This window comes from Pseudopodoces humilis, chromosome 17 (assembly GCF_049639895.1).
Source record: "Pseudopodoces humilis isolate 2021_Gansu_Grassland_sample_001 chromosome 17, ASM4963989v1, whole genome shotgun sequence".
Lineage (NCBI taxonomy): Eukaryota > Metazoa > Chordata > Aves > Passeriformes > Paridae > Pseudopodoces > Pseudopodoces humilis.
In genome coordinates, this window is record NC_142216.1 from 8,721,878 (window position 1) to 8,744,905 (window position 23,028).

Consider the following 23,028-nt stretch of genomic DNA (forward strand, 5'->3'; position numbering starts at 1 on the left):
TCCTGAACAAGAACTCCTTACCTGTTATTAAAAAAAATCAGTAAAGATCTTTAAAGAAACATTAACAGATTAAAACAAAATTAATGCCACCAAATCTAACAAGGACATTTGAAGAAATTTGAATTAAAAAAAGAAAAAAAAAACAAAACAAACAACTAACATGAATATAACACAGGGACTTGCACAGAATTGCCACAGGAGTATTTCTGCAGGTATGTAATTCAGCCAAGGGCAATAAAAGAGTTCCTACCATTTTCCTTAGAAATCTATAAAGAAAATAGAGAGGACAGTTTTCTGTAATTAAAAGTGTCCTCCAAAGCACTAAAGATCACAATATAATTTGCAAAGAATATTCAAGTAAACCCAAAAAGTTTCTTAACTGAGCATAAGTACTCCATCTTGGGAAACATATTTTTCCAGCTCAAATATTCTGTGATCATTCTGTGATCATTCTGTGATCCGCACAAATAACCCAGTCCAGGTGCAAGATTAAAAATCTGACTTCCTAACAAGTACAAAATAGTACAGGGTCAACAATTACAGTTCCTTCAAGTTCCATCAGAGGTTACAACTACAAACCTCAAAAAAAAAAACCAAAAAACACACCCACCACAGCTGTACACAGCAGCACGCCCTGTTGTGATCTTTTGTCATCAAGAGAAAGAAATGCAGAGGAAGCCTCTCTTCCTTCTTTCCTATTTCTCAACCCCATCATGATTGTCCATCTGGGCTTCCACTAAGAACATCCTCTTCAGAAAAAAGAGAGAATTCCTATCTCAAATATATGTCCCTCATATATGAAAGGAAAAGAAAGGTTTGAAAAAGGTAGGTATCCCAGTAAGCACATGGTTTGTTGGGGTTTTATTTCAGAGAAGTAAGTGGCATTAGGCACTTAGCAGCAATTTCAAGGCCAAGTGAACAAAATTTTAATATCAGAGGTAAGAGTAAACCACTACCAAACGGTAGGGATTAAGACATTAAATCCAACACAGACAGGGCACTCTCAAAAGTTACAACACACTAATTATGAAACATCTTCAATTAAGTTATTTGCTGCTTCTATTAACTTCCACTACCACTAGCTGCCAACTTCATAAAGCATTACAGATTTTGATGAGCACAGGCACATGACTGCAAGTATTTGCACCTTCTTCTTTACTCCAGTCAAACCGAGATTCCTCAGAATACCAGGAGGATATTCTGTGCAGAACCTCTGTAACACATGCAATGAACTACGCTCATTTCAGTTTTCAGGATTTTAAAGCCACCCATGGAAGGCTAATTATCTGATATTAATGAAGGAATGAAAACCAGAAAGAGATTTCATCTAAAACCATCATATCCTGACAATCTAATTTCCCATGACAGACAAAACTTTGCTGATGCAAATTCTGACAATTATTCCTTGGAGGTTTTGTTAAAGCAGCAAGCCCAAGTGATTCACTGCACGGAATTTCTAAATCCCTATCTATTCCACCAAGAGACTCAAGAACTATTACTGAACCTATTCAATAATACATTCAACACTACTGCTGAATCAGTTCTGTCTTATCTCATTTTCCTGCGAAACATCACTCAATTACCTTGAAGTCACATAAGAAACCCCACAACTGGAACAGAGAACAGATCACTTGATTTCTAGTCTTGTGCTTTTAACCGCAAGAGCATATTTCCTCTATTAAATTTACAACCCGCAGAAGAGAAAAACTGCCATTCTAAATCAGCGAAGCCATGCATCTGTTGTCAGGCAGCTCTCAGGGCTGGGCGCACGCGAGGAAGGCCAAGGTGGCCAAGTGTGTGTTTGCGCGTGTGTGTGTGTCTGTGAGCGCTGTATGTGTGTCTGTGTGTGTGTGTGTCTGTGTGTGTGTCTGTGTGTGTGTGAGCGGTGTGTGAGAATGTGTGTGTGTCTGTGAGCGCTCTGTGTGTGTGTGTGCGTGTCTGTGTGTGTTTGTGAGCGCTGTGTGTGTGTGTGTGTCTGTGTGTGTGTTTGAGAGCGCTGTGTGTGTGTGTGTCTGTGTCTGTGTGTGTCTGTGTGTGTGTTTGTGAGCGCTGTGTGTGTGTGTGTCTGTATGTGTGTTTGTGAGCGCTGTGTGTCTGTGTGTGTCTGTGTGTGTGTTTGTGAGCGCTGTGTGTGTGTGTCTGTGTGTGTGTTTGTGAGCGCTGTGTGTCTGTGTGTGTCTGTGTGTGTGTTTGTGAGCGCTGTGTGTGTGTATCTGTGTGTTTGAGAGCGCTGTGTGTGTCTGTGTGTGTCTGTGTGTGTCTGTGTGTGTGTTTGTGAGCGCTGTGTGTGTGTCTGTGTGTGTGTTTGTGAGCGCTGTGTGTGTGTGTCTGTGTGTGTGTTTGTGAGCGCTGTGTGTGTGTGTGTGTGTGTTTGAGAGCGCTGTGTCTGTGTGTGTCTGTGCGTGTGTTTGAGAGCGCTGTGTGTGTCTGTGTGTGTCTGTGTGTGTCTGTGTGTGTCTGTGTGTGTGTTTGTGAGCGCTGTGTGTGTGTGTCTGTGTGTGTGTTTGTGAGCGCTGTGTGTGTGTGTGTCTGTGTGTGTGTTTGTGAGCGCTGTGTGTGTGTGTGTCTGTGTGTGTGTTTGAGAGCGCTGTGTGTGTCTGTGTGTGTCTGTGTGTGTCTGTGTGTGTGTTTGTGAGCGCTGTGTGTCTGTGTGTGTGTTTGAGAGCGCTGTGTGTGTCTGTGTGTGTGTTTGAGAGCGCTGTGTGTCTGTGTGTGTCTGTGAGCGTGTTTGTGAGCGCTGTGTGCGTGTGAGCCCTCACTTCGCCTCCCGCCTCTTTACCGGTGTCTGCAAATGTGTTTGTTGCTCTCCCCTCTCTCGGTCAGGCCTGACTCCAGCTACCCGAGTCCAAGTCTTAAAAAAAAAAAAAAAAACCACGAAAAAAACACCAAAACAAACAAACAAAAAACCAAAAAAACCCAAAAAACCACAAAAAAATGAAAGACGACCCCCTCGATCTCCGCTGAGCACTGCGATGTTCGCTCCTGTACCGGCACCACGCGTGTCCGAGCAGCCCCGCGGGCGGCCCCGCGCTCCCCTCTCCCTGCCGGGGCTGCTCCTTCCCCCGGAGGCCGCTCTTCGTCCCCTCCCGCCCCGCCGGGACCCCCGTGTCACCGCGGGCCCGCTCGAGGCCTCGGCCCCGTCTCCCCCACCGCCGCCCGGAACCCGACTCGCAGCGCCGCGACCCCGCGGCCCGGAACTCCCCCCACCATCCCGCCGCCCCGACACGACCCGACCCACCCGGCGCGGAGCAGGCGGCCTCCCCCGGGGGGGTGTCCGTGAGGCGCCGGCTGGGCCGCGGCCGCCGCTGCTGCAGCAGCGGAAGTTTGCCGGGGGAGGCGGCGGGACGGGAGCGGCGGCGGGGGGGGGGCCGGGGGGGCCCGCGGCGGGACCCGGATGTGCGCGAGGGGCGGGGCCGCGCGCGCGCCACGGCGGCGGCGGGAGGAAGCGGGAAAAGGGCCGGGCCCGGCCCGGGTGCCGTGTGGGAAGGGGCCCTGTGGGGAATTGGCCCCAGTCTGTGAAAGGGAGCGAAATGCATGCAATAATAAATCAGTAAATAAGCGTGCGGGGTGTGCGTTCGGTGTCCAGAAGGCAACGTACCACATAACGGAGAAAGAGAAAAGGCCCCGAGGGTCCCGCTGCGATGGCGGCGCTCTCCCCCAGCACCGTGTGCTGCTGCCGTACAGCGGCTGACACGGGCCCTGGGCACGGGGGCTGTTTACACATTGTCACAGGTTCACCTGGCTTGGAAAAGACCTCGAGATCACTGAGCCCAAGCTATGACCAACACCACTGTGTCAACCAGACCATGGCACTGAGGGACACGGTCAGTCTTTCCTTAAACACTTCCAAAAAGAGTCACTCAGCCACCTCCCTGGGCAGCCCCTTCCAATATCTGAGCACCGTTTCTGCGAAGAAATTCCTCCTGATGCCCAACCTGAACCTCTTCTGGAGGAGATTAAGACTATGTCCTCTTGTCTCGTCACCCAGGAGCACAGCCTGACTCTAACCTGGCTACAACCTCCTTCCAGATTTGTAGAGAGCGGGATGGTCCCCCCTGAGCCTCATCTCTTGTGGGACTGGGTGTTATCCACAATGTCTTGGGGCAGCCGAGGTCCTTCAAGGGCTGCGTCTCTTACTAAAATACACAGTAAAGCTTACAGAAAATGTGTCGGTGCTGTTAAGGATGGCTCTAGAAAGGATTGCACAGATGAAGAGTTGTGTGTGTATATGTATGTACACATATACTGTGTATAATGCCACTACAGGACAAACTCCTCTGTCCTCATCATGTCACATGGAAGTGAGTACTGTTGCCTCAAAGCTGCTGTTGGACTGCACAGAAGAAAATTTCAGAGTGATACTGGGCCAAAAACACATCCAATGTGCCACAGCAATGTCTGACCTCGGTAAAGCACACTGCATGCGCAAGTGTTTCTTGTCATTTTTAACTGAGTGAATTATTAGATATGAGGATATATTAAAAAATAATTGGATTTCACGCCGTAACTTGATTGCAGAAGGTTTTCATTTTTTAAATTGCTGTCAATACACAACTTACTTTTGGTACTCCAAACACCCCAATTTCCACTAAAGAATGGGCTTTCTTCCACTGAAATCAGTTATAAAAATCATTTGTCCATGCAGAAGTGTCTCATGGCACGGAAGGACCGGCCAGGTCTTGTTTGCTTTACAAGAGATGAGGTGCTCTAGAGCAATGCGTGCAAGGCTGATGCACGCACTCAGCTCTGTTCTTCAGGACCAGGTGGAGCCGCTCACCACCAACTATTGTTGAGGTCTGAACTCCGATGGCTTGGCTTGGAAATATTTATTTTCATATGGGCAACAGGAATATCCACAATTAGGGAAAGTATTTCACGCTTCAACTCACAAAGTGATTCTAAGAAGAAACTTTTCCTACCGGACAATTATTTCATAACCCAAAGGCTACTCTCCTTAGAGGAGGCTGATGATGGCCAGCTTCAGACACACTTCTGAACTAAATTAAATCCTAGTCTGATAACTACAGAATTCCTACAGAAGGTTTTCTTCCTCTGGTCAAAAAAAATTGTGTAAAACAGATGTAGGGGGCAAAGCCATCATTTGTACATAAATTTGTGTCTCTGTTGTAGAACATGTAATTACAGTTAGAAATCTGGCATGCCAATTGTATCTGGCACACCAACTGAATCTTGCTATCAGATTCCTTTTGGAAAAAACATAGAAGCACACAAATGTAATGAAAAGTGATTTTATATACATATAAAAATACATAGATAATTAAGCTAGAAAGAAGCCACATGAAAATCTGTGTTTTATTTGTGTAACTTAAAGGTAAAACATCTACCAAAAAGAAAAAATAAATCAAGAAAAAGCAATGTAAAGTTGACAGAAATAGGGATAAAAATCAAATGAGCCAAGCTGAAATTTCACTTTCAAGTATGTTTGAGTGTTAAAGAAATTTTCTTCTGGTTCAAAACTACATGGCTCTTGATTATTTTGGATGTAAACAGAAGTTCTTAAGAAGTCAATTAATAGCCCAACAGGCTATCTCTACTAAAGTTCATGACAGCAGTGAAGGAGCAAGACTTTGGTGTAATGTAGTCCCAGAAGAGAGATTATCTTTGGGGACTCCTCTGTATCTCTGCACCAGCAATTGTTCTGCTTTGGCCAGGCAGTCCAAAATATGGGACAAGAAAAAACAAAAACAATAACTGTTGGCCTTCTTCCAAACCTTTTGTGTAACTTAATTAATAAACCAAGTAACAAACAACAAATTGGCAGCAGGCATTTTAGGTGTTGTTCATGCGCCAACCATCATCTAGAAAACAAAATGTTCTCCTCTGCTGAGGTGTTACAAAACAGTTGTATACTGCTGGGTGAATCTACATCACAGACCTCCAATGCACTTCCTGCTGTGGAGGTTTCAGAGTTCCAGTGATGAGGAAAGCTGAAGGTGTGCATGCAAGAGTATGGGAAGACAAGGAAAACTCTAAGGTTTCCAAAACTAAGTTTTCCTAAAAATTCTTTATTTAAAAGTACAGGCAATTGAGACATGTCTGCTTGTGGCACACCCTCCTCAGAAAGCAGTGATTTTTAAGCACAACACAGAGGCTCTTTTGGAGTGTGGTGAAAGGAATATGGTAATTGGTCTGAAAAGTAGCTTTCCTTTTTTTTTCCATGCCATTTTTTCACAGACTAATGTTGAATGGGAAAACCCCAAATGTTTGAAGTCAAATTATCTCTTTGTAGTCAATGAGACCGATGAAATAAAAATAAGTGACACTGGCTATCGGGTGATTCAGGTTTGTGTGCTCTTAAGGCCACAGGAAAACTAACACCACTTTCACTACTGCCTATTCATACATGGTCTCCATCATTTGGATCCCTAGTGCCACATTCCAGTGGGTCCACTCTAATAACTTACCATATTCAATAAAATGACAATATAGAGACTCAAAGCACCCTGAACACATTTTCCAGAAATCATGTGATTTCACAAATTCCTGAATTTCACAACTCATGGAACCATTGATCCTATTTTATCACTGTCAAACCCAGATTTTCCAGCACAGACATGCAGCTGTGTTAATCCAAGGAAAAATGACTAGCTAACCTCCCCCTTACTTAAATATTTTATTAAATTATGTTAGATTCTGCAGAGACAACTGCATCTGTTTATACTTTGGGGCCTGCCTTATAAAGTCAGCTGAAGTAAAAGTACCTGATTCCAGGCTAATGGCAATGAGGGCAGAAAAACACCTTCCCATAAAGCTGATTTACTGTAGGTGTTTATGTCAGAGTGAGAGATAACCTCAGTCTGATCAAAGTACAAAACAACCAACGTAAGAACTACCTACAAGTATCAGGCTTTCCATGATTGGGAAGTGTGAAGTTGAAGAAGTTATCTTAAATTCCATTATTTTCATTTTACTCTCCAAATTTTGAATACAATTCCTGTATTTCTTAATGAATTTTTTATTTGGTTAGAAGCGAATTAGTACGAAAATCAAGTAGATAGCTTGAATTATAAGGAAGTAGTTGTATTACAAAACATTGTTCTTTCTGTAACTTCTTAAATGGCCATATTGTTCAATTTCATACTCTATCAACTTTCTAAATTGCTGGGGGAAGAAGGTGGAATGTTGTTTAAAAAAGAAAAATAAATATATGTAAACAGTTGCCATGTCTCTACCCACATTAAGCATTTGCAAAGCCACTCTATGTTTAAAAAATCCTGTACTGTGAAAGATGACTTGGATATTTAAACCAAATCCAGCTTAAAAACAGAATTGGGGGAAATGGATAGGATAGCTCAAGAAAGTTCCACTCACAGCTGTCAGCTGAGAAGAAATGGGGGAAGGGGGAAATGCTGAGAAAGGAATTTATTTTTTTTTGGCAGTGAGGAGAGGAACATGCCATCCCTGTTTGAAAAGTTTCAGGGTGGGAAAGGCTAAGGAGGGGCTAACATACTATACATACCTTTATGTATATTTTTGAGGCAGAAAAACAGTGTAGTGTTTAAGCAGAGTTCAGCAAGTGGAGAGGGAGGTGACATTCACTCTGGCCATTTGGCTCTCTTAAATAAGCCCACAATTGACAGCAGACTGAGAACAGGCACAGGAGGTGGTAAGAGGCTGCCTCCCAAGAAGACAATACAAATGCTGTGTATCTTGCATCACATATGTAAGAAAATGGAAATAACCTTTAGTGTCTGGAGGAAAAATATTAAAGAGTTTATCTACAAGGCCCTCAGAGGTGTAGGTTCCTGTGAAGTTACGCTTACTGGCTCACAGCCTTTGAATCCCCAGAGCTAATTCTCAATTTAGGTACCCTGTTATTGTTACAGACACACTTCTGGGTACCTTGCATGATAACTCACAGAGGAAGGGAGAGAATTAGTCTTGTTTCCTGAAGCTACAGATAGAAAACATTAACATGAAACTGTAGACCAGGGGAGAGAGGGAAGGCAAGCCAAAAGTATTCTTACCAGCAAGTTTACAGCTGCAAACTTTTCTTCCTAGACTGGAAGAAGAAATGGGCTGAGACGTGGCTGAATAATGGTATGGGACATCTATGGGGATGTTAGAAACCAAGACATAATTATGTAAGTTTGGTAAGTTCAGCTTCACTCCACAGAATAAACTGTGAATATATGGGGTATGGTATATCCAGTTCAGCAGACCTGAGAGTCACTTAGGATGCAAAACTGAAGACATAATTCACGGAAAAAAAGTCTGAAAAACATATTAAAAAGGTAAAATCCTAAGAAAAGAAAAAGGACACTGCAGGAAAAGTAAGACATGTATGAAGGAATGAATAAGAGCATTTGCTTGAGAATTGTCACAGTGTCTACATCAGAGTGGAAACTACCATCCATTGATACCTATGGATAGAGTCTGGTCAGGGCAGAGTATTCCTAAACAAGATCTTCTTCTTGGAATGGGGTGAAAACCTTCCCAGAGAAATGGAAAAAATGTCCCAGCAGATGAACAAAAAATATTATAGTTCTCTCAGAGAGGAAATGATAAGGAAGAGAGTTTTAAACAGCTTGATTCCTTTGACTATTCCTCTGGTGTTATTTTTGTGGACCATCCCCAGCTTGCCCCCACTATCACATCAGCAATATAGAAACATGGAGTGCTGTCATTCTTTCTAATCAGTGATTTTCAACTATTTCCAGAATATGACCTCGCATTACAAGAACACTTTCTGGGATCTGACACCCGCTACTAAGCTCAGAAAAGAGTTGGCTCTTGCCTCCTCAAAGCTGGCTGCAACAACCAGACCGATTTCCTATGGAAAACAGAGAAGTTGGACCATGGGATTGAGATAGAATATGTTGTACAGAAATAGGATGAATCTGACATCACAGTGAAGCCCTGCCATGTACCATAACCCTGCGATCACTCTGAGCTTTTTTCTTTGATGAAAACTGGGCTTCAAATTAGCCATGAACAAAATTGCGTCTTCCTTTCCTAAAGGTTTACTCCCTTCCCTTCATTTGTTTTACATCCCATACCATTGGCCAAACATGGAGATTTCTGGGTGAATTCTTCAATGTTATCTCCTTCATGGTCCCAGATTTTCCTAGGGTTTTTCAGTGCCCAGCCCAAGCAGTGCCTCCCAAGCATGGTCCCTTGTAGTGGTTCCTGGCATTTGGGTGGGACACATGCTCACTTCAGGAGAGTGAGAAGATCTGACATGCAGCCTCACGCTCAACAGAATCATCTGCTGACACAGTCATGAGCTGTGTCATCCATTTCTTGCAGGAATTGAAGGAACCAGCATCCACAATAGCTGTGCACTGAAAACTTGCATTTGTGGCTCCATGGCCAAAACCACAGGAAAACTATTTTTAGCACAACAGAGCTCTAAATAGTGGAAGCACTGAAAATTTAGCTCACATCATGGGCCAAATTCTTCTCCTGGTTACACCCACTCTATGGAGAAGCTTGAGTGTAGTAAACAGAGACACTCTGAAACAGAAATTAATTTTTTTTAGAAGTGGAGTTTTGCTTATGAGCAAAATAAGTATTTTTAACTTTAAATGAAGAAGGTTATGCATCCTCCAGCATTTCCTCTGGAATTAAATGAAAGGAGAAAGGAACGGTTTGAAATAGAAGCTCTCTATTAGAGTAACTGTATCTGTTGTGATAAAGGTAATTCTTCCCACTGTGTATGTGTGAACCATACCCAGAGCTGACATCTCCCCATTCATTACACGGCCACTTTTGGCCTAGACCAGTGAAAAGAACACTGAGTTTATCTGTATCTTGAGAGAAGGTGACACAGATGAGTATACCTTATGAGTAACAAATCAGGTTTTAATAGCTAGACCTACACTTAATTACTCACAAGCCAACTTTCTAACAGCCGTTTTATCACCTCAGGATTTCCCAACACAAAACAATTAGTGATGGCACTGCAGAGCACTCAGGCTTTCTCATGTACGAACTGACAGGACCTGACTTTCTCCTGGGTGTAATTCCAACGGAGTCGCCAAGTTACAGGGTGCTGAGCCTTTATAACTTGCATTTAAATTTTGTGGCACACTTAGGGACACAATTTTTTTTTTTCTAGCCTCATGACCAAATAGTTTGGTTTAGTAATTTCCTCTACCATATCAAGATCTGCATATACAAGCATAATAATGTCTGTTGTAAATTAAAGTGCTTTTGGGCATAGTGTAGTACAGGTTTTGGACCGTGTTGCAAGCAATTTCTTTCTCTTACCAAAATTTCCACCAAATTTTTCTTTTTTTTTTTTTTTAGGGGAAGCAGGAACTGGATCATCTTCTAAACCCAAAAGTTTTTGGAAAAGCCAGTAAGATAAGAAAATCATAGAACAGTAATATAGTAATGATAATGTTATTTCTCACTATCTTATTGTTGATGAGTCTTCTGAAGCACTGCTCTATGACATATGTTTTAAAAGGAAGTACAGGAATGAAAATCAAACAACACATTTTCAATTTGGTTACATTTTTTCTAATGTGAAAGAAAGTATTATTGTTGTTGTCTAAATACCTTCCTAAGTAACACTGGAAAGGGCAAAAAATAAATTCATAAATGCTCCAGCTGCTTAGCTGGGCCCTGTGTAAGGCACTGCCACTAAAATAGTTCACACCCGTAATTACAACTCGCCACATCTTGGGAATGACATTTAGGATTCTCGAGGTGCTTTTAGATAATTTTTAGACTCTGCTTAGAAGTTCAGCTGTTACAAAGTCAGTTTTATTTTGTAACAGATTTTATCCTTTGGAATGTTATGTTTGGAGTGAGCTGAAGATATGGAAAAATACATGCAATATAGTTTGCTTACCGGGCTGAAATATAACTCCTGAAACAAAGCTGAAACTTTTTTTCCCCTTGATGTTCATATTCCAGCCTGTGCTTGTCCGCAGCTATTTAAATTTGGAAGTGGGGGCGATGGGGGAGGCAGCAGAAAAAACTCTCCCCTACTGCACTATTCCGACTCCATTAGTGGAGTCAATGAGAATTCCTGCTCTCGCTCCAGTAATTAAATAAATATTTAACATTGCGGGATGTAATTGGAATCCCAAAAGTTAACAATAGCCTCAGCTATCGGTGTCGCTATCTCAGGGGTTCTGTTTTCACAGGGGTATATTTAGATCTCGGCCACATCGCCCACTTGCATTACGAATAGTACAACCCCCTCTTAAAGGAAAAAGAAAACAAAACAAAACAAAACAAAAAAAATCCAACAAAACCACGCACACACAAACCCGAAAAAAAACACCCAAGAAACAAAAACACACAAACAACAAAAAATAAACAAAGAAAACAAAAAACAGGAAAAAAAAAAAAAAGGAAAAACCAAGAAGCTCGGTAAAATCTGGAAACTTTTATAAAGTGACGCCATCTCCGCGGATCTCCTTCCCTGCTGCACAACGCACTTCAAAGCCTAACAAATGCAGCGGCCGGCAGGCTCGCGGAAAACAAACAAACAAACCAAAAACCCAACTACAAAAAACAACAACAACAACAAAAGCAGTGAGGAATGAACAGAGCGTTACCTTCCAGCAATTACTGCAGCTCCATTTTCTCGCCCTGTGTTTTGTCACTCTCTCCCTTGCAGGGGATCCCTATGCCCGGTTCCCGGGGAGGAGCCCCGCGCCGGCTCCGCGGTGACACCCCCGAGCTGCCGGCGGAGAATGCACATCCCCGCGTTAGGAACCTTCTGCAAAACTCGTGTGTCGCCTCTGCTTTGTTTCCTTCTTTCATCCTGGAATATCGCCCTTCGCCCGGTGCAACGCAGCCATCTTTTGTGCTGTGCCTTTCCCGCACTCCCTGGATTTTGCCGGTCTAAATTATAGCTTTGCCTGAGCACGCTGATCGCTTTTGGTAATTAATTTATCTAGTCTGCAAAACGGGAACCACGATCGTGTATAGATTCTTTGCGTTAAGTCTATGCACAAAAAGAATAGGCACAATCTGAGATTTTATGGATATAAATGTGTATATGCATGTATAATACATGTAAATACGTATGTATACACATATTTAAGATATTCACATGCTATGTCTATGTTCACATCAACACACACCTCAAAATTGGGAAGTTTAATTAGTATAATGATGCTTTTCATATAAAAACTACAATTATGAGGTATGAATGATCTTTATACCAAGCCTATGTTTGTATTTTACTGTGTGTATAACCAAGATGGCAGAAATGGAGAGTAACGTTTGTAAATGAGACTACAGGTCTGGAAAAGATCATTCTCTGTGTATCCACTGAACTAAACACAATAAAAACTGATTAGTCTTGTTGACAACAGAGTTCACAGAGGTTCCAAAGTCCAGTTAACAGGAGCAGTTTAACAGCTGCACCCCCTAGAAGAACCACTTAAAACAGAAAATCAAATTTATGCAATTAGATGCCTACAGAATCAAGACATTTATTATGAAAATAATGAAATTATTATGATTATGGCTAGTCATTAGGCCTTGCTCTTCATGAGGATGACTAGAGCTGTGTAGGAATGACCACCTCAACCCTCTCAGACCACAGTTTGGGAGAAATTCTCCCTCACACTGCAAGCTTGAGTTCCCTGGCCAGAACATCAATGTTCTGACAAGATTTGAGCCAGCAGTGGAAAGGAAGGTTAAGACCCACTGTGAGGTGTTGGCTTGTCAAGTGAAAGTCAGACTTTGCAGATTACTGCTGGTTTGCTTTGAAGGATTCAGCCAGAGTGTGAGGAAGATAATATTCTTCTTGATGTATTCAACCTGGATTTCTAAAAGGCTCTTGGCAACGTCTCCCACCTGTCTTAGGGGAGATTATCTGCCAGGGAAGGAGAGGTAATGATCTCCTAAAAGGTATAACCACTCAAAAGAAGGGCAGCAAAGAGTGGCAGTTTGTGGTTCCTTTTCACAGCAGAGGAAGTGGAATTTCACAGGGAAGAGTGCCCACTGGAGCTGCTCAGTGTGCCTCTGGCTGTGCTGGAGAAGGCACTTAGATGAGCTGTGGATAACAAAGTCATGTATGAAAAAGTGAAGATGAGGACTTGGTGTGAAGAACTGAAGGAGGAGTTTCCCACAACGAGTGGAAAAAAGGCAGATAAAATCCAGTCTAGATGTAAATGCAAAGTAGCACACATTGGGGTGAAATAACATCCAAAATTGCATGATCTAACATAGTATCACTCACTAGCTATGTTTTTAATAGTTCAGTGCAGGTACTGGATGAATTTTTGATCACCAGGAGTGCACTGAACATCAGGAATTGCTACAAAATCAATAGCAAACAAAGCAAAGATTGATTCCATGCTGGGAATTCCTGGTGCACCTGCATCACAGGTTCCAGGCAGAGGGCCAGTTCTCCATCTCAAGGAAGGAATGCTAGAACTGGTAGAGGTACAGCCAAGGCCAAAAGGAGTGACCTGAAGATCTGATGGGTCCCATGCAGAGCATGCCTAAATAATCTCTTCCATCTGGAAAAGAAACAGCTGAAAAGGGATATTAAAGACATCTGCACAAAGCCCAAATTGAAAAGGTGAAAGAAAAGCCTTTGTCTTCAAGTTCTGGAGGAAGAAAGCTTAGCTGCAGGCTTTTGAGAAGAAGAAGGTAGTTCTTCACTCAAAGTACAACAAGTTCAAATTTCTGCCACCAAACATTGTGGATACTAAAAGTTTACATGAATTCAAAAATCAAAACTGGCGATGGAGCAAATTCACAAACGAAAAGCCCGTTAAAAGTCATTAAATTCAAGACACTGGTGTCTGGCTCTGGAATTGCCTTGGTTTCAAACTGGTGGGTGAGGATTCCATGTCATCACTGTTATCCCAGTACTTGCATTCTTCCTCTGGGCATCCCTGGGGTGGCTGTTGGACAGGACACTGAGCTAGACAGGCCTCTGATCCCTCCTGCAAGGGTCGTACTCATGTTCTTCACATGATGTCAGGAGAACTGCTTTTCATTCTGAAGCTCATCTCTCACTGCAGTCATATTTTATTGCCTATAATATCACAAATTCTGCTCTGCATTTTTCTAAATTGTGTGATACCCCAGTTCTACCTTTCCACCATTCTACAAATATTTCACATCTACATAAATAACACATATAAAGACATCTGTTAATAGGAATAAAAGTCTTCTATTCAAAAACTGTGAAATTGTTTTCATTTATGTACCACTCTGGCTTTCTCAATAGGCTCAGAAGCAAAGATTCCAAGAAGTCAGTAATGAGTTTACACTCTGAGTTTTAAGTTTAAAACTCAAAAATTCATCAATTATTCTAATCTACATTAAGAAACTATTATTAGGAGTTCTACATTAAAGGTAATTTAAATAGAAAGTTCAAATTAGTGAAGTTTCAGTATGGTAGAGCATGACTATGAGAGCTCATAGCCCAGTGCAGATACTGAGCGAGCGAGCCCTGTTGCATCTCTTCATCCACATTTTTCATTTAACAGTGAAAGTTATGTTTTGAAACAGGCATCTGGTCTCTTCCAGTGATAACAGGGCCGTGTAATAATAGGAAACTTCCTTTCATGCCAAACAAGGGGGAAAAAAAAAGGCTTTTTTGAATTTTCTGTGAAGAAAAGACAGAACAATAATTTGGCATTTGAAAAGCTTTGTTTGATGGGAAAAAAAATCCTTTTGAAACAGTAGCACCAGTGAGGAAGATCTAATGGAAAAGCAATTTTCAAAACTTGAGTTTTTGACAATATTGACAATATTGATGATAATGAAATGGGATTGCAGCTGAACTTCTTTTGTCCATTCTCCTCCTCTAAACTAGCAGTAAAATACAATGTATTTCATGAGGTACTTTAACAAATTTATATAGACCAGTGGAAGAGATGTAGGACAAAGCTTCTTTGTTCCAGCTCAAAAGGATGGCAACATACTTGAGGAATATTTGATGATTCCACTTTCTAAGAGGAAAACCTTTGCATTGCTATTAGAAATATGAAGAAAATTAGATTCAGCTACAAAATGCCACGTGTCCAAAATCAGTCAGATATATCAGTGGCAATTTCAGGGCTCAAGCTTTTAATTAAACCCCGACTTTTTTATTCCAAAGACTGCTCTGATGCAGAGGATCGTTGGTGTATAAACACAGAGCAGTTATAGTTGCTCTGCAGTTCCCACTACCCCTAAATACTGAAATATTTTGGGGTTTTGTAGAGCAAGGAGGTTTTTCCACTCTAGATTGCCAAAGAGCTGTTTCTGAGAAAGCCACACAATTCAACTTGAAATAAGCTCTCTTCCTGCCTTTCTTACACATAACTCATCACACCCAGATTTTTAATATTTGTGTTCTTGTTTCAAACCTACTCTTCTAATTTATTATATGAGCGATATCTCGATTTTCATGCTGTTGAACGGATTTCTTGGAAAAATTCTGGTTTTAGTGCCAGGTATTATTAGTGGGATAGTTGGAACTGCTGATAGAAGGCTATAAACTTTAGTTTTAGGAAAATACTGATTAGTGCTTACATTTAAGCATAAGATTAATCTCCCATTTATTCAATGAGGTATTTATGGCTGTGCTTTACTTTAAGCACATGTTTAAATTCAGTTAACTTCATTTTAATAATGGACTTAAGTGCTTTGCTCTCTCAGGATAATAAGACCATTGGCATTTCATTTAGCTGGCTGAGCTTGTTTTTAAGTAAATTTTGTACTCTCAAGGAGAAACTGACAAACATGCAAATAAGAGTTACCTTTTTGCCTAAAGACAGAAAATGATAAACCAAGTAGTTTTCCAGTCCATGAGGGGAAACACCTAGGGAAGGAATAGATTTTCATTTCCCTGATACTATCATATTAATTGTCTGGAAGTGAAACACTGCCTAGCAAGGAGGCTTTGTGCCATCTTTGATCTCCTTCTGTACTTGAGCAAGGAAAGACATAAGTGTTGTTTTCCATTGAAATGAAAAACATTTGTTTGCTTGTTTTCTAGACAAAGGCAAATGTCTTTGAGACCTTGTGGGCCATAACTCCACTTGATATAAACTGGCATGTCTCTTTCATTCCAGCAGAATTACACTAATTTTACACCTCAGAGTGCTTCTCAGAGACTTTCCACGTCATGTATAAACTTGAATAGAGAGATTCTGTATCATGAGGTGAGATCATAATATGCAAGTGTTTCACAGACATAAAACTATGAGGTCTGGGAATGCTTGACAGTAGCTAGTAAATACAGTATGGTCTAGTCATTAAGTGGGACCAATTGTTTATAAGCAGAACAAACCAGTTGGTAGGCAGAGCCAAAAAGCAGTTTTCTTTACCATGGCACTCCTAATTAATAGCTTTTCCTCACTAAAGCAATAAAATGAAAAATTATTATGGATTATTAAAGTCTTATGTGGCTCAAAAAAAGCCCTTTTAAATGTCATTAACATTTGATCTGTTCACCAGAGAAGTAACCATTTTAAAAAGAAGTAAAAGAATAATTGAAAAATTTCAGTATAAACCAGCTTATAGAACTGGCAAGGCTATTTTTGATGCAAATTGAAAAAAAAAATGCCAATTTTGCCACCATTCAATGTTAAAGCAAATAAATTATGTTGTCATAGTTACTTCAATTAATGTGAAATAAAATACTTTCAGTATTTTCTAACACTGTTAATATTTCTGGAACCAGACCAAAAGCAAGCCCAGCAAAATTGGAATTTCTGGTTTTCATACAATTACTTCTATGAATAATATTAACAAAGGCTCAGTATGAAAAAATACCTTGAACACATGTAGCCCACTTCCATTTTCTATATTGTGAACATTACTGTGATTATTTTCACATACAGGAGAATAATAATGCTAAGTAGGATGGCTTCCCCATGTCCTGCCCTTCATCTGACTGATAAACACCTTTTTCTAAGCTGAAGAAATACTGGGTTTGGTTTGAAGAAGTCCCTCTGGCTGACTGCTCCTCATTGCCTGCCTTTTGTCCTTTCCACCTACTTTCACAGGCTTTGCATAATCTGCCTATAAGCCCTGAAGATATTGTTTAGTCCTTTCTTTTAAAAGGCAAAAACGTCTGAGGACAAAATGATTTCAGGCTGTTCAAATTCCTGACATGGAAAACCCTGTGGTTAGTCAAAAGTAATCCTGTTATTTCCACCAGTTTTACAACACTATAACCATCACTTCCCGTTGGGTGGTTTTGATGCTGCATCAATGCGAGGGGAGAACAAAGTTAAACCATATTCTTCTGAGTACAGAAGGGCTTTGGAACCTCCATTAAACTTCACTTCCTTGTTGTAAATGATAATAATTCAGGACAATTCTTCATAGGTTCTTTGCATTTAAACATCAAATGACACACAAGGCTTCAGAAGCACTCACAATCTGCTGAGAATAAGAAGAAAGGAAAGCAGTAAGAGTTAATAACTTATTTGGAGCAAATCGTCATTTACAGCTGGTTCACCATTAATGTGTACCTGAGCAACCACTCTGAGTTCATAAAGTTCAGCAGATTCAGTAAATTTAAATGAATTATTGTATATTAAAGGCTGAGTCATATGTATTCTTATGCAGGCAAAAGCTTCACTGTTTCTTTCTGAATAGGGCCTGATTAACAACAGCAGAATTCAGCTCTATGTTAATGTACCATTTAGTACCTCACTTTTGCACAACTGCAATGCTGCATCTGTGCCCATTTCATGTTCTCAGCTAAGTTAAAAGCCAAAAAGAATTGTGTGCATTGCAAGTATCTCACACACAGTCTTCCTCATAAGCTGAATGGCTTTTTTTGTAACCAAAAAATGGCCTCTTTTCCTGACTGGAGGCCTTTTCTAAATCTGAATCTGGCTTTTAAAATTCTTTATGGTAGTAGAGAGAAAAACCCCATAATCTACATTGATGTGTTTACAGATTGTCCTCCTTGCAGAGGGCACAAAGAGCTGCCTGGCTGGTGCGTGGTTCCACGGGAATCATCCATTTTTATCACTTTCAGTTATTGTTTCCTTCCCTTGCCACAAATATTTCCCACAGTGCCACTGTTTTCCCTTGGCCTCCTTACTCATCCAAGCTAGTAGTTAGGGGCACACTGGGCATTTTGTTATGCTTTTCTTTTTATGTTCTGGTAAGCATGAAAACACTCAGTAGGGATTCCATTATGTTTTAGCACTTGTGTTGAAGGGTGAAATAACTTCACAGCCTGTCAGAGGAGTGATGCATCATGAATAGTTCCTTCCTTTATTCTACATATTTTTATTTAAACATTCCTAGCCATGTTTTGTTGCTGCTTTCACTGCACTAGACTGTCCAGAGGAGGAGGATCTGTTTTAACTTTCAAATGACCATGAAAGATTGGAGAGAAGCAATAAACAAGAACATCTCTGTGCTAATTTATCAAACTTCTGGCAGGGACCTGAAGCTGGAGAGTCAAATGTTAGCAAAGAATTTTTACCTTTGTTCAAGGTTTTGCTACCCTTATTTTCAAAATTTTCATTGTTTTCACCTGGGTATTGATTTCTTCTCAAACTGTGACAATTTTATCTCTTTTGTAATTTCTTTGAAGGCTGAATATGTCAGAATTTAGATGGAGAGAGCAATGGGCAAACCAGTGTCAAAACCCTAATGGATACCCTTTTACTGAAAATATTCACATTTTTGTCATGAAATTCTGTTTCCAACACAAGAAAATGTCAGCTTTGACATTTTTACTCTGTTGCAAGAATTCATCTCATTACCACATCCAGCACATTAACTGCACCTTTTATTAATGGACATCTCTGATGAGTGAAATACCCAAATCTCCTTTTTTGATATCAAATGTGTAAAGGTCATTTAGCCTTAGAGGGTGGCCCTGCCTGGAAAGGACTGTGACATGGTCAAGAATGGATTGTCAGGGAGAAGAGGAAAGGGCATTTTCCACCCCTCAAAGCTTTTCACAGTGCAGTTCAAGCCTGAAGACTCTTCCTCACCTCTTTAAAACAAGTACATCAACAATGGAATGTTTTTTTATATATGCACAAATTGAAGTCAAGTCACAAAAAGTTAGCAAAGTCTTCTCCATCTGATAGTTTCCTTCTGGCTTACCTAGCTTCATTTTGTGTTTGCTTTTGGAATTTCTCAGATGTTGGCCAAAGCCAACAACTCTGATGGTGCATCAAACCAGGACAACACATAATCACCACTACAGCCTTCATTATCTTGCCTTATGCACCAACCTGTGCTTGCTGTTAACATTGCTTAATTAAGCCACATCATTATATCATAATGTGGCTTATAATTAAGCCACATGATATGTTCCTCCAGATGTTCATCTTTAAAAACAGTCTAGATATAAATTATGGAATGCTAAGTTGAAAATGTAGGAGCAATATCTTCCCAACACTTGAGTCTGGAACATCTGTTGTCACTTTGCCCTAAACCCCACTCCTGGTGAGCATGATACATGCTGCCCAGAGGCAGGTTGAGACTTAGGTCATGATTCAGAATTCCCTTCATCTTCCTTCCTTAGGATTTCCTTCCTCCCTGTGTACAGGAAGTGGGTCCTACACCAGCTTTCTGCCTGGAACAAAGCATGGCCCCACTGCGGCATCTCGAGCTAACCTCTGGCAAAGGAAAGGAGTTCACTGCACACACAGCCCCATCAGTTCCTGTGACATCCAGGGGAGGGACAGAGCTGCCCTGCTGAGACTGCAAACTTTGGTGCTACCCCTGGTGTTAGTATCAGGAGCATCAAGAGCCTGGAGCTTGTCCAGGGATGGAAGTGCTTAGCAAATCCAGACCTGGTCAGGTTTGAGCACCCTGTGGAAGTTCCTTCATTTCCCTCAGCATCCACAGGCCCAGGATGCTGGTGGTCAGCAGCCATGAAAAGCAGGGTCATGGCATGCAGAGACTGCAGACTGTGCTGGCTGTGCTTTGCCCAAAGTCACAGGGACATTGTGACAGACCTCCAGAAATCAGTGGTCTCATATCAACCCCCACACTGAAACCAGAGCTCTGCTTCCCGGCTGATGCACGGCAGTCTGGCTTGGATAGCGGACCCCAAGGTGCTTGCATGCAATGACAAGCTTCCCATCTCATTTTCTGCTCCTAAAGGAAAAAACTAGGGGGAAGGGGGGAAACAACACAGTAGTTTTTAAAACAGTCCATTACTCTTTGGCAAAGATAGCAGTGAACTGGACTTGGGCATCCTGCACAGAAGCAGGAGACTGAGAACCCTCTTCTTAAATCTCTGTCGTTCTGTGCTGATTTACAAGTCCTAAAGACAAAGTTCATTAACAATATTCCCCTTATGAACTGAACTGGGAAAATTCTTTTTAACCCCTGGCTAGGAATATAACCTAAGAATGGTAACACCATATTATCCTATTGATGCAGTAGGAATAGATTCCAAACTGATTAAAACAGATGGCTGTGTTGATTCAGTGGCACTGATGTGCAAACTAAATGGTTTAACTAAAGGTTAAATAAATTAGCACCAAAATAGTACCAGAAAGCTTAAGAAAAGCAGTAAAACATTTTGGATCTCTCCTCAAGTTGCATTGCCATTGATTTACTATAATGGGAAGAGTTGAAAGGCATCTTTAGCCTCAAAACCTGAAGGAAGTAATAACGTGGTCCCTAAAATATAATGGCAAATTTACATAAAATAAGGAGAAATTTTGGGGAAGTTCTTCACCATGTAACTAGGCTGCTCTTTTAAGAAGTCCATATAGCAGCTGGGGTTTGCAAAAGCTATTTAGTAAATTTAGCAGCATGAAGGTAAGAGTAACTTGGGGATTTTTTCAGTTCAACAATTTTGATAACACACCTCTTTTCTTTTTTTTTCAGTTTTCTGAGAATTTTGAGATAAACCTTTTTTACATTTTTTTCAAAATAAAATCAGCTTTTCTTTTCTGATCCATTTTTAATGGATGTGACTGTGAGCAGCAGGATAAAATTGCTGGCTGCATGCAGTGTGTGCTTAAAGGACACAGACCAGACTTCAGGCTCCTTCTGCCTCACAGACATCAGTTGGAAGAAAATTAATAAAAACCCAGAACTCATTTGCATTTGCAAGCTCAATAAAAGAGAGGGAATGCAGAAAAGGTAATCACATGGGAATGTACAGAACATTAAAAGCAGCAGCAAAAGATAGTGCACAGTCAAAACACAGGTGCTTCATCACCATATTTTCACTCAAGTACCCCTATCCTCAAATAACCTCCACAAAAATCCCTGAAAGAGGTGATGGGAGGACTCTGGAGGATGAAGGAAACAGTGTGAGGAGAGCATGGAGCTAACACTGAAGGATCACAGGCAGCAAAAACTTTTTGTGTTAAACTTCTTCACATCAATACAAATCTGCCTAGTCACAGGCTGGGCTCTCTGCTGGGTGACCTGCTTTTATCTTCCCAGAACATACAGGACTGGATAAAGAAACTGGACCTTCCAGGTTTCTTTGGTTGTACATTTACAGTTAAATGAAGATCAGGTTGAGAAGCAGACTCTTGCTGAAGAAGGGGAGAGGAGAGGGCCGGGCTGGACACCACAGAGCTCAGCAGTGCCAGCTGCCATAGCGAGTGTCATTCTTCATGCTGAGTGTGCTGAAACTAAATCACAATGAAGAAGATGCTGTAAGTGTAGGAGTGTCTGTGTCGTGTTCCTCTGGTCACACACTCCTCTCATCGGGGAAGAAAGGTGCTTGGACAGCCAGAGCCACTGAAGAGAGGTCTCATACACACTTTTACCATCTCTGGTCAGAAGAAGCAAGGAGAAGAACCATGTATGCCCACAGTTACAAACCGGGGGCTTGATCCACAGTCTATTGAAGTCCATTGAAAGGTTTCCATTGACGTCAGCAAGCGCAGGATGGGCCCCTGGAGCTTCACTGCACACTCACAGCATCATGACTGATGTCAGCTGCAGCTTCCCTGGGTGAATTTCAGGACTGGCTTGGATGCCCAGTTTCCTGTCCTGTCATGATGGGTGAAAGGGCAGCCTGCAAGGACAGGGCTGCAGGTTTTTAGGCTGGTTCTAAACAAGGACCAAGCTTCTGCATATTGTGCAGCAGCCTTGGACTGTGTTAAATTAATGCCATCTGCTCCTGGCCTTCCTCCCCTGGCCTCCTCCCACCTCCCTCAGGGGGCTTCTGACAGTAGAGAATAGCTGAAGTACAGTCACAAGCATCACGCCTCTTCCTGTCCCTAACACACCCTTTACACCCTTTGTTTCTCTCTAAGTGTCATGGGTGGAGTAGGATCCCAGTGCACTGGCTCCAAACCAGCTGGCAGCATCTGGCCAGGCTCAGCCCCATTTCTCCCAGACTTGGAGGACCTGAAGCAGGCAGAGCCTCAGCTCTACAATCTCCAGGGATTAATGAGGGTTTTTTTTCACCCAGGAGAGGAGTTATTATCCCAGATGAAAGCTTATGAACTTTCCAAATTCAGAGGAGAATTGCAAATACCATGTGAAATCTTTTCTCACCCGAGGTTGAAACCTTTGCCAAGAGCCCTCTCAGGGCAAGGATCCCACCGCTAGTCTGAAAGTTCAAAAGGTAGGAGCCATTTCTCACTATCAGTGTTTGTGAAACCCAGCTGAAAGGAAAGATCCTAATTACATTTGGCATTTCTAATAGTCAGTCTCCCGCTAAACAAATGACATAGTTTGTGGCATTGGCAGTAAAAGAACCCACTGTAAGGGACTGTAAACAACAGTCCATCCAGCCTCATTCTTCTCTAACAAAGGAAAGGGAAAGGAGGGGAATTTCGCTTTTTTTTAATTTTTTTTTTTTTTCCCAAGACTTAGACATGTCCTGATACCTCTACAAAATGGTTTTGAAACGGTGGATGAAGCACACCCAGAAACTGGAACTTTTGGCAGCCCCGGGGCAATCCCTGCTCTCTGCAGACTGGGGGCTTTCTGGATCTGAATTTTGTGGGTCTCAAAGATCTGTGTGGTTGGTTTGAACCTACCTCTGATCATGGAATGTTGTATTTGATATTTCCATAGGATGCATTTCTTGTAAAAATGTGTGCTCCTTCCTCTTCAGCTGCGGGGGTCCCAGCCCACTCCTCTGTTCAGGGGGAAGGAATGGTTCTGTGATGAACTCCACAG

General features: G+C 41.6%; 1 protein-coding gene across 2 annotated transcripts in view; it reads right to left on the minus strand.

Annotated features, from left to right (window-relative positions):
* SMAD5 (SMAD family member 5) overlaps nucleotides 1-11,663 on the minus strand; it is a 31,007-nt gene extending 19,344 nt beyond the window's left edge. The window contains exon 1 of one of the 2 annotated variants that reach the window (XM_014253175.2): nucleotides 11,538-11,663. The gene's annotated coding sequence lies outside the window, so the exon portion shown is untranslated. Of the gene's footprint in view, nucleotides 1-3,238; nucleotides 3,328-11,537 lie in introns of those variants that run through there. The other variant, XM_005523524.3, reaches the window with a different exon arrangement.
* Nucleotides 11,664-23,028: the final 11,365 nt, after the last annotated feature.